Below are 13,123 nucleotides of genomic sequence, written 5' to 3' on the forward strand. Positions count from 1 at the left end.
CCCGGAGAGAAATAACGCCAAGTCCGGAAACGGTAAGCAAACACACCGGAGCACGGACACACGGACACACACACACACACACACACACACACACACACACACACACACACACACACACACACACACACACTACACATCTGCTGGTTAATGTTGACCGTGATTGGATCATACTGCTGCACGAGCGTTTGTCTCCAGTCACTGCAGCCCAGAGCACCTCCACACTAGGCTACATACCTGCTGCTGGACACTCACACAGAACAGAGAAACAGCTGATCTGTATTTACCTGTGCTGAGGTGAAATGTAGATGAGAGACTGGGCCGCAGGTATGTGAAAGAGTGGATTCTGGTGGAGTACGGTTTGTTTCTTTGATTTGTACTAATGGGAATGATGATTTAAGTGTTAATCAGTGTGTGTTTGCATGAGGGGCCGGAGCGGGCTCACTGGGAACGGAGGTCGGAATGTTTTTATTTGGAGGTGGCCAGTCAGGCTCGGGGAGATCGTAAAAGGTGAACTTTTGAACTTGGAGAACGCCCTGAAGCCATTAGCTACTCCAGTCCACAAAATCCGGAGTTGCTCGCTCTGCATAGGATGAGGAGATGGAGGAAAGGCGGTGATAAGAGCCTGTGTTCAGAGCTGTTTGGCCTTTTTCACCTCCAGCCTGTACAGGAGGCAGATTGTTTGCTGAGACCGAGCTGGATAAAACGTCCTTCTGCAGCCCACCTCTCATTTCATTTGTCCCATTTATACCCCCACAATTTCTCCCAGCAGCGTCTGTCCCCGGCGCCAGTCCCACATCCAGCCTCCGCCCGGGCGACTGAAGATTTATTGACATTTCCAAGATTGGGATTCCTTTAACTCTGCCTGCTATCACCGACTCTGAGGACAGGGAGAGCAGCTCTAGGTGTTTCTGATCGTAGAAAAACTGGTGACTTCATGAGTTGAAAGTCTGCTGGTTTATTTCCAAAGAACATTTGAACAATTACGAAAAATATCAGTAAATAGGTTAAAAAGGTTTTCAACAATATATATTTAAATAAATGTAAAAAAACTTACAAAGAACGTTCAACTAGTGCTGAAACAATCAGTTGGTTAATTTATGAGTCAATCAAGAGCAGATTAATCGACACTAATTTTAATATAGCATATATATATAACTTTGTGTGAGTATCATTTTAAGTCATTAGTCAAGCAAATTACTCAAAACATCCACTTCTTCCATCTTCATAAGTTTAAATGGTTTTTTATTTGTTTTATTTTCTCACATTTATTAGACAAAACAATTAATCAACCAATAGAAACAATAATCAACAGCATTTTATAAGATGAAAATAATAGTTTTTTGCAGCCATATTAACCTTCAAATAACAATTTTAAGGATGCAGTAATTTTTTTTATTTCTTTAAGACTTATAAAATGAGATCACCAAATTAGGAGCATTTCAATAATTTACATAATAATAACATTACATTTATTCATATAGCACTTTTAAACAGAGTTAAAAAGAGCTGCACAAACATAGAAACAAAATCAAGCAATAAAAGACTCAGAGCAGACAGGCAGTGTCAACTAGCAAGACAAGTTTAACAGGGACAATTACAAATACACGTGTTAAACAATGAGATCAATAAAACAGAAAAAATAAAATAAAACCAAAAACCAAAAGTTGAAACAATAAAAAATAAAAGCAGTGAAATCAAGAATTAAAAGCTGCTTTACACAAGTAGGTTTTGTAGTAAGTGGTGTTTTAAATTGGGCCAGCAGACTGACATGTTGTCTTGAATGTGGTTATTGCCATTTTCTTTTGGCTGTGTTGTAATATATAAATGATATGAATTGTCTATGTAAATAATGTAGAGCTGCACTGAAGTCAAATAACTGATTAGTCTAACAACAGTAAAATAATAGATAATAATCTGATAGTCGATGAGTCGTATAAATGATTTTTAAAGTCAAACACTCTCCAGTTGAAGCTTTTTAATATGTGCCAGTAAATGTCAAAGTTTTGGACTTTTTGCTTTTTAAACACAGAGACTGTGACAAACTGTTTTTAGAACAAATCATGATTCACTTAATCAAGAAAATAGTCAGCTGATAAACAGATAATAAGATCATTAATAGTTAGTTTTTGGGCTAGAAGACAGACAGATGTTGCAGATGTTAAAGAGCAGCTGGTTAACCCATCGATGACTGGTGAAGGTTCGACTTTGTGACAGAGAAACAAAGCAGCAAACCCTCTGGCTGAAATAACCACATTTGAAGAACAAACTCAATTTCCATTGATCTTTGAATAGACCAGGAATTTACTCCCAGCCCCCACCACCACCCCACCCCCACTCACTCAGTGAAGTATGCTTGTTTTAATGTAATTGAACTCATTGGAAGAAGAAGGAGCAGAGAGAAGGAGGGAGACAGGGTGGAAGGGTTAAGTATTTGTGTGTAGGGGGGTCCCTCGGGACAGGGTGAAGAGGATGGCTGAAAGTGGGTGGGGCAGAGACAGGATGCAAAACCCCCCAGTGTGACGCTTGAATGATAAGCCAGGAGCAGTACAGTAGAGGAGGAAGGAGCAGAGCGAGGTGGTCAGGGGAGGGGCCACACAGGGTAATGTGGTCTATCATGTCATGTTTTCTTCTTCTTCTTCTTCTAAACTTGATTTCCTCTGATAGCAGAGAGAGACAACACCACCTCTCTCTCTCTTTAAATTAAACTGTACCTGGCTTTAATCCCAAAAAACATTTGAAATATGAAAAACATTTGAAATGAATATTAGCTTTAATTAAAAAACTTGTAACCTAATTTTCTCAGAATATTTCCACAGTATTGAGTTGATTTCAGCAAGAATATGCTGCTACTAACAATTCCTTTATCAATTAAATTGGTTCATCATTTGGTTTATGAAAAGTAAAAAAAACTGTGAAAAAGCTCACCATCTTCATGTTATACAATATCTCAACAAATGACTGAGGTCAGTACTAAATGTTTAAATGTCAGCCAACAGTTTCTGTTTCTGTTTCTTCAGTCAAGTGACACAATCTTTAAATTTAGTCATTGCAAACTGAAGGATATTATTTCAACCATTCACCAGGTTCATATTTTGTGGAACAAGGTTGTAAATTCCAGATAATTTCACCAGATTGAAGAAAAGTGATTAGACTCTCAGGCCTGTAGAAACTGCAGGTCTGAGAAGAAAAAGTCAAAGAAAAGTAGAGACCCGATAACGTGGCTCTGGTATGAACTGGATTTACATCTTTTACTGGTTATAATAGTCATTCAGGTTTTATTATTATCATGCATAAAAAACCTGATGACACATAGTTTTGATTTTTCTCACCTATAACAATAAAATAAAATGGACTTTGATTTGGTGAAATAAATAAATAGTATTGAATAATGAAATATTAACGCATTTTAAGATGTTGGTAAATTGAAAAGATGTTGATGTATTAATATTCTCTGTAATGAATTATTCTACATTTTATGTCCCTTTTTTACATTATTTTCTTCATTATTTTAGCTTCTCATTAATGGCAGTTCCAGTGACTGACACTTTCTTTTCATTATAAGAGCAACTGTTTGTCTTTAGAAAAAAATAAAAAATTTACATGCACATGTGAAAACCATCATGTCTAAGAAGCACATGTGATTTTAATTCACATGCTTTTTTTGTATAGGATTGAACAAAAATGTCTTCTGACCACGATTTGAAATATGACTAAAATCCATATTTCAAAATAAATATCCACATTTCCCTTGATGATGATAAATGTAATGATAACATGGTTTTAATTCTTTCCTTCCTGTAGCACTGTTTTTGTAGCATTCAGACAATTTATTTATAGAAAATTATGAGAAGGAATAAACTGAGGTCAGTTACAGAATTGTAATTTAGCTATTTCAGATTCATGTTCATCATACATAGTCTTGGTTTTCATTAGGTCAAATCTGAGCTGTGCTTTTTGAAAAATTTGAAAAATTTTAAAAGATTTTTAACTGCAAAATAAATAATAAAAAAACAACAAATGTAGATTTGAACAGATTTTAGAAAGAACAGAGGAAACATTCAAAAGAATATAAAATAATATGTAAATAATGGATCAGGAGCAAGGCCAGTGTCACTGAGGAAAGTCCTCCTCTGTCCGAGAGGTCTGAGTGTCCCTCATCCTGATGATGCTGCCGTTTCCAGGCAACACACATGTTTGTGGTCAGAATGAAGATGGTCAGATGGTGATGCAGCAGCAACAACACGACACAACACACACCAGTCAGCCTGCTTTATTCTGCTGTTTAGGGAACAAAATGATTGAATAGTTTTGACACAGATATTAAAACAGATACAAACCTTTTCTCAAAGTTAAATTTCAGGAACGTTGTCTAATTGAAATTTGATCTATGTTTAAAATATCAGTTATTTCAGAACTCTATTTTCTTCATTTTAATTCTTGATTTAAATTCAGTACTTTCTTGTGCTGTGCACACACATAAAGAAATTTAAATGAAGTCCTTTTCTGTGTCTAACTGAAAAACTCAGTTGCAGCGGGTTGTCAATACAGAACTACTGTGTAATTTTTTTATTCTTAGTACACCTAAAGCATTAAATGACATGTGTATCATTACAAAGATTAAATATGATATGATAAATCATTATATGTGATTAGATGAAAGAAAGGAGACACTTGAAAGTCCAGACTGTACAAACCACCAGTGTTAGATTTAAAACAGTGTCAGGGTGGACAGTATCTCCATTTATATCTAATACTCAGTAAATCACCAATGGTCTAGTAGTCCATCAGTTTAACCACCGTCAAATTATGGGGGGGATTGGGAAGGTCTGACCCCCGGATTAAGACTCGGACCCCCCAAAAGTGGTAACAACAACAGTTTAAGCAAAGTTTAAAGTATATCCTACTTACCTGTAATTGTAAATATTACAATATATGTCTCATATTCATGACTGGGAGAATCTTGTACTATGACCTCTGACACCCCTAAAGTGGACCGTACCATTCCACCCTGGAGAAACTTGAGTTAACATTATCTAAAGTTTTTAACCACAGTAGATGTTAGTCATTTCCTGTTTCCTGGCACCTTTTATCAGGTGTTTTGATACTGTAATCTGACTACACTGGCATGAGAAGAATCATGGAGCCATTTTTTAAGTCATATATTTAAAGATATTACTAAAAGCTAAAAGTAAAGACACTGATTGGCTAATTGTTAATTTAAACTTTTAGTTTCCTTTCTTTCTGTAAGACTGTCATCTTGGTGACTTTCTTTACACACACACACACACTGCTACCCAGAAGCACTGCAGGTACACTGTGGATTTACACTCTCTCCTCTCCTTTGTAGAATAGACTCCTCATCGTGGGGAACAAACAGTCAAACCAAGAGCTTTTCAGCCGAAAATAAATCAGTCGACTTTACAGTAACAAGTGAAAATGAGCCTCTCTCATCTCAACGTTACCTAAAAATAGATAACGGGTGTCTTTCGGTGAAATGCGTAGCTTTGATTACCAGTTAGTTCACAGTGTGTGTGTGATCCGCCTTGGCCAAAACCTTAACTCTGCAATCTGGCATCCAGTCGTACTGATCTGAGTGGTCCAACCTAGTTTAGGTGAAACTACGCCCACTTCTGTTTGATGAAACACACCTTCACAAGTTGCTAGGTAACAACAACACCCCTTGGACAAACCAGATTGTGTAGTGGATTTGATGATGAAGCAATGACACAGTGTTCTGAAAAGGACGCTGAATGGATTGACTGATTTTTGACATGGTAAATGTGGGTAGGTCCAAACTTTAAAAAAGGGGCGGGACTTGTCCCACCCTCATATAACGGCTGCAACTCCCATTATCTCTCAGAGCAAGGATTAGAAGCCTGTTTGCATCCATTGGGTAATTTACTGCCCTCTTTAGGCCGAAGCAGTCTCTTACCTCTGAAGCTAGCTTGTGCGTGTGGCCTTGTCCCGACAAAGACTGGAGCTCGTCATGCTGAGAGAGGGGAGCAGCAGTTTTTGGATGTTTGTGCATTGATGATAATCCTGGGATCTTTGAAGGGGGATGAGCTTTAGTTAGCTAGAGATCAGTTCTGATATTGCAGTGTTATTATTCAGGTGAAACCTGTACTTGTGTATTAGAAAATTACAGTCTTTACTTCCTCAGTGTTAACAGGCAGCAGCAGCAGCAGCAGCAAGTAAACAAGCAAATAACTCTGACAAATCATCTGAAATCAGTTTCTTACTGATCACCTTGGTCAGCGTATCACATCAAGGAGGTACTAGGTGTGATGGAGCAGCTTTTAATTAACTCCTTCTGCAGGAAAAGCTTCCACAGACATATTTATTCAGTTTACATGTTTATAGTTAACCATGTGACATAAAACCCAAGACTTATTTCTGTTTTTATATTCATTTTTACATCTGTTATTTAAGTTTATTAAGTATCAAGATTTGATTAAATGAAAACCATCCTCATCATCTTTTCACACTATTCATCATTTAGTGTGAAGGAGCCACTTGATGTTTTTTCAGTGTTGATTAATTTGATTATTTTCATTGTTGATGACAGTTTCCCTGAATCTTTCAAATATCTTATTTTTTTCAGACCAGTTGTTGAAAACAAAAAGGTATTCAGTTTAAAATTTAATAAAACAGAAAAAGCAGAAAATACTGACAGAATATTTTGGCATTTTTGCTTGAAACGTGACTCTAATAAATAGAATAGAAAAATAAACTGATAAAATCAATGGAGCTGAAAAACACTTTTCACCAAGTTGTTCTCATTTATAAAAAGAACTGATCAAATGACTTAATGATTGATGGAAACTTCAGGTGAATGTGTTTTTAATGAACTCATTTATATCACTTTAATTCCTCTGACTCCCTCAGCTCTTCCCTGAGGCTGTGCTTGTGATTTTTTTGTTGTTGTGTGAGCTGTGATGGACACATGGGGGAGGTGGCAGTGAGCGCTATGGGAACGGTGACCAGGGTCAGTGGGATGTTGCTCTTGAAGCATTAATGGCCTGCTCTCAAATGACCTCCACGTAACCCAGGAAAGTATTTACAGCCTCCACTTGATCCCTGAGCTACAGGCTGGATGGCAGTGAGGCTGCTCTCTGAGATGTTTGCTCGCTCCATCCTGGCACGACCTGAAGCTCTAACAGCTGCTAATGAGCTGCGAGGGAGAATGGGGGAGGAGGCAGCTCGCTGCCATCAACCATTTTTTGAGGAGATGCATTACAGTAAGTACGGGAGACAGTTGGTGCGGCGATGCTGGTGATCTGCAGGCCATGCTGTTGTCAAGCCTCTGTGATATTCAACACGTTGGCCGGTCAGAGGCCGTAAAAGTCTTCAATTTGAGTTTGAATTTGGGTGGAGGATGAGTTTACAGGCAGCTGTAAAACACTGAACTTGGTATGTAGAGCAGGGACAGCGCTGGAGGATGCAGTTATTGGGGGGTTATAAAAGAGCAGCTGAGCAGCTTCAGTTCAAAAACACTATTTCCATTTTAGAGGTCTGCTGTTGGTAGTCATAACAGTTAGGTGTGACCTGCTCAGATATTTGAATCAGAGAAGAAACTCACAGGTGAATTGTGGGTTTTTGGGTGCAGAGCTCCTCCCTCCATGCTGCAGATGATTGGCTGCTGAAACACAGGCCTCCCATCCTCACTGCTCATTTCACAGTCAACAGAAAAGAGTTGTGCATATTGATTCTTTTAACAGGAATCTGCTAAACAGCTTCTGTTCTCACAGAACACACAGCAAGGAGCAAACACTCCCATTTGAGTTCATGGCTCCTCACTCTAATTGATCTTTACCTTATCAATATATCTGTTATTACTCTTCCAGTTTGTCGATTAATAGTCAAAAGTGTCATCAACACAACCAACTGTCAAACTTAAAGCAATGAGTTAGTGCTGAGCTGATGCTCACATTCAGTCACTGCTGTGACCTTCATTAACCCCGTCCTGTCCTCACTGGAGGCCGTGATGCAGCTGCAGAAGTCAAAGGAAAAACAGCACAGTGAAAATATGAATCCTCCTTAATCACTCAGTGAAATAAATCACTGATGTTTTGATGCGCAGTTACCTGATGGCGAGCTTGTCATTGCGTGGCTACAGGTCACATGATCTAGTGTCTGAGATGGAGGCAAAAGAGAGAACATGACTGAAGATATGTGTTGCTGTGGAGCTTAATGTATCTGGGTATAAATTCATCCTGAACCACACGAGGGTCCCAGTGGCTCCACAGGCTGATTCCTCCGCTCTGTTTTTTTGGTTTGTTTTGTAAGATGATGATTATCAGATGGCTGCTGCAGGTCTGAGTTTGCACAGTGCAGTGCACTCGCTGGCTCTGGGAGGTAGTAAAACTCTGACCCCTGGTATGATGAAAGGGAAGTTGCTCCTTTGAGCGTGTCAAGCAGTGGTGACAGAGCCCCTTCCCCTCTGACCACAGCGTGACCCTCCGCCCAGCTGCCCACTGGGATTAGCTCAGATGAAGACGTACATTCATTAGGTTAACATAACATACACTGATGACTGTGCTATGAAAAAGTCTCTGAGGCCGTAAAGAGTGGCCTTCACCTCTGCACTGTTTGATCTCAGACGCTGCACTGAGGCAGCTTTAAATAAACCTGAAGAGTACCATCAGTTCAACTCAGATATCTCTCAGCGATCAATCAGTTTCACAAAAAGACACATTTATTTTAAGGGGCAAAATCTACAATATTTCATAAATAGCTACAGATCATCCTGATGTGATGTTTTCCAATCCAAATGTTTAAATCATTTGAACTATTTCAAACACGTTTTCTCAATATTTAGTGATTTTTGTCTTATTTTTCATAGTTTCCTAAAGTTAAACTACCAGATGTTACTCCTCAAAAACATCAGCTTTTTGGATTTCTTCCCTTTTTACCTTCAAATTTACAGATTGACTCATTTGTTGAAGGAAATTTATGAATTTATTATTACTATTTAACTTATTTGCTTTTTGTTGAGAGAGTGGTGAGAGGATCTACATCAGTCTCATGTGTGTGTTTTAGGCACAGAGCTGGAGTCAGTACGTGGTTAGCCTAGCTTAGCATAAAGGCTGGAAACGGGGAAACAGCGACTGACACTTTGTTTAATGTGTACAACAGAAATGTAGAAACAGTGATTTATGGTTGAGGGCGAGTGAGTTGTTGGAAGAGCAGTTTCTCTCCAGTGTCCCCGGGTGTAGTTTAGGTTACCTGGTAACTGTTTGGTTGGTTTAGGTTAGAGGTGGTGACCATGTCCTGACTCCATCTCTCTGTCCTCTCATCTCATCTCATTGTTGAACTATTCCATTACTGAACGACATCTTAGCAAAAAGCTCATTTGCAGAATGGAGGTTATGTATGAGTCCTTGACAAGCCTGCAATTATCAAAACCTTAAATAAATAGAAATATATGAAACTCAATTTTCATGCTGCAGAAGAAAGCTATGAGAACCATCAATCAATTAGATAATTATGAACCAACCAACCCGCTATTTATTCATTCATATACTTTAACATTTCATGATCTGGTCAACTTTAAAACTGCACAGATAATGTAAAAAGTACAAATTAATTAAATAAATTAAAATAACCAGAGAGAGACTCTGTATTAAGGGGGGAATAAATACATTTAAAAACACAAGGGTAAGGACCAATGTAAAGGGCTAAATGTGTGGATGAGTTGTGATAATGAATTAAGAATTGACTTGGTAAATTAATTTCTTTTTTTTTTTTAATACAGTATGTTGATAAATAAATATAAAACTGAGATATGATAATCATCATCACATAAATGCAGCTGTAAAAATCTTTCTTATTTTCTCTCTTTTGGTCTCGGTTTGTTCGGCTCTCTGGAACCCCTCGTCCTGCCTCTTCACTTTTTGTTGTAAATACTTCAGTGTCTCAGAAATGAAAACTTTCCTTCTGTTTTTGCTCCTGGTTCATATTTTCTCTGACTGTAGATCAGCCTGTAGAGAGATGGTTGATGTTGCATGTAATGTTATGTAAAGAGGGGAGGTTTAATAAGCTGTTGCTTAAGCCTGCACCTTTTCTAACAGTATTGGTGTGTTTTAATTCTATGTGTATTTACTATGTGTAAATATTAATAAGGACCAAAATAACACTGAAGTGAACTATAGCTGCTGTAGTTTGCATCTTAAATGTAGTTTTCTAAATCTGAACGAGGTTGTGTCTGCTTGGATTTCTCAGGTGATGATTAAGGTCGACTGGCATCACAGAAACAGTGTAAGCTTCGGTCCTCAGGTATTCAGACCATGTGCCGTGTGAACACCGAGCGTGCTCTGTGAACTTGAGAGGTGCTGGGAGGCAGCACCGCTGGGCCATGCTCTTTGTCAGCCAGAAGCAGTGGGGAGGACAAAGTAGACATTGTGCTGCAGTGTGTTACACAGCGAGGTCAGGGGTTAGGTGTAGAGGTCAAAGGGATGATGCCGAGCAGCCTGTGAAGCCAACACTTGAGTTCCTTCACAATCTGTCACATGTAATATCCACCGCGCAGGCTGAGAAGCTCTGACCCGACAGACTGCTAATAAGGACCCAGACTGTTTGTCACGATGAGGGTGGGGCTCAGAGGACTGTCCCTGGGTGGTTGTAGGTAGTGTTAGATTGAGGGATTACCTGTGGGATCATGTGTAATAACTGTTAGCAGCAGCAGCCACAGCCAGGTGGTCACGTCTCCCCGTAACCCTTTCTGCTCCTTCATGACTCACATGAGTCACACTGAGACTCCTTACTGTCATGCATGGGTGCTGGTGGTGGTAGCACAGGATTCAGAGTGAAAACAATGATCTATCTGTGGGTGCCGCTTCCTCCCATCCATCTTACAGTTGGGAGGGGTGATTGATTGATTGATTGATTGATTGATTGATTGATTGATTGATTGAGCAGAGAGCTGATGTCACAAGACCCACAACTGTACAACTTATTTAAGTTTAACCTCACAAACCATTTCCCGTCCGTCCTCACTGTGTTTGTGATCACAGTTGATTTATAGTCCAGCTCTGACACCCTGTTGGTGTTTCAGCCCTGGTTCAGTGTGAATCTATCAGACACTGAGAGCTGAAAAAAAAAAAAGTTTGTAGGTCTTACAGCTTGTAGTTCAAGATCACTGGATAATATCATTAAAAAACACATTTATTTAATAATTTAGGAAAAGAGCAGGAATAAATTTAAAGGTGTCTTAGTAGAAATTTCAATAAATCTTTATTTGACATTAAAATAAGGACAGGTGAAGAACAGATCACTTAAAGTAAAATACAACAGTGTTTAAAGGGCTACTTCCCTCAAATGTGGAAATCCATAATCCACTTTTCCTTATAATCAAATCACTCTTTCGTTTCACTTCATTCTTTTATTTATATCCTTTTTTTATTGTATTACTTCAGGATCCATTCAAAGCTTCTATGAGACTCAGTTGCAAACAAAAATAATGAATCTGATACTCCAAAATAGATAATACAGAAACAATTTAGGACCAGTGAAGTAAATTAATCTATAAACATCCACCAAGATAGAAAAAGAACATTAAATAAAATACACAAAAAAGAAAAGTAAATACCTAATATATAAAATGCCAAACAGAGAAACCAAACCAATCCAAATAACTAAAACAAAAAAATAAATAAGATAAAAAGTTGGGGTTTACCTTCCTGATACTCAAAACCCTTTATAAAAAAGTGTGTACAAGGAAAAAAAAGACAAATGATGGCGGCACAGGTGTTTTGTACCTTATCCATCTTGAATGGAGATGAAAATTAATTTGTCCTGTTGCAACTTGGTATAAAAAGTCATTCTTTCCATCCTATAGATTTCATGAGTAATGTCAAGCCAGTCATCCAGGGTAGATGTGACTGGTTTTAACCTCTCTCTAGCGACAGCTTTCCTGCCAGTAGAGATGAAACATGTTAATGGTAAATGGCAATTTTTGCAATTTCAAGACGTCATACTTTAACCAACTCTTCCTAGGGAATTAATCTGATCAACATTATATTTCATCAGTCTTAAGACCTTTGCAATGTTAAATTGAAAAGTGTTTTAAATGAAGTGAGTGAATTTTGATGATTCGCCATGAAACAGGAAGTTGCTATAACTCCAGCATACAATGTCCAAACAGGCCCAAACTTAATAGGTTTGATAAGAGTCCCTCCCTGAACACATCTACATGTCAACGTTCAGTTATACTCATAGCGCCCCCTTGTGGTGACAGGAAATGTAATCTTTTAGAATTTAATTTTCTCATCCTTCGCCATGAAACATCAGCTTCCTATAACTCAAGCACACATTTTCCAAACTGCCCCAAACTTTATATATTTTAAGAGTCCCGGCCTAAACACATCTACATGCTCGTATTTAGTAATACTCATAGTGCCACCTAATAGCAATATGAAATATAAACTTTGCAAATCATGTATTACTTCAACCATCGTCAAAAAATACTGCCCTTGCTTCATTGCGAAAATTGTTTGATTTTATCTACGGGTGTGGCTGTGGTGGCGTGGTGAATATGAACCTATATGGCCGTATGTCCATGACAGGTTGTCCAATATCATTGTTGGTTTAATCTCAGCTTCGGACTAGTGCAATGCTAAATTGCAGAGAGTTTGAGGTTGAGTTGGATGGTGCTTCCCTGTGAAAATTGTGAGTTTCCGTTGAACGGTGTGGAATCTTGAGCACATTAAAATTTTATTTTTCATTGTGCAATCTGACCTGACACACAGCCACATGTGTTATTATTTCATGGTCTCTGGCTCCACCTGGTGGACTCAATTAAGAATGACAGCAAACATGCAATATCTTCAGTGGCTTTAACTCTATTGTATATTGTCAAATCTTCCCCAAATTTCACAAGTTTGAGAAAGTCTTACACTTAAGACATCTACATACTAATATTGAATCAAAGTCACAGCGTCACCTACTGCAAACAGTGATTAACTCGTGTGACAATTATGTAATTTACATGACTATTTCATTGAATGGTCTGATACAGAGCCTCATGTGTGTGTATTGTGTGGTCTCTGGCTCCACCTAGTGGTCACAGTTAAGAATGCAAATAAAAATGCTATACATCTTTTCTGCTGCCACACAATTTATTCAA

At 38.3% G+C, this 13,123-nt stretch overlaps 1 protein-coding gene across 1 annotated transcript in view; it reads left to right on the top strand.

Moving 5' to 3' along the window:
• nr6a1a (nuclear receptor subfamily 6, group A, member 1a) overlaps positions 1-13,123 on the top strand; it is an 82,083-nt gene that overhangs the window by 181 nt on the left and 68,779 nt on the right. The gene's annotated exons all lie outside the window — the stretch shown is intronic.

The sequence above is a fragment of the Seriola lalandi genome, unplaced genomic scaffold, assembly GCF_002814215.2.
Source record: "Seriola lalandi dorsalis isolate HSWRI2012SDOR001 ecotype SW California unplaced genomic scaffold, Sedor1 jcf7180002054883, whole genome shotgun sequence".
NCBI lineage: Eukaryota > Metazoa > Chordata > Actinopteri > Carangiformes > Carangidae > Seriola > Seriola lalandi.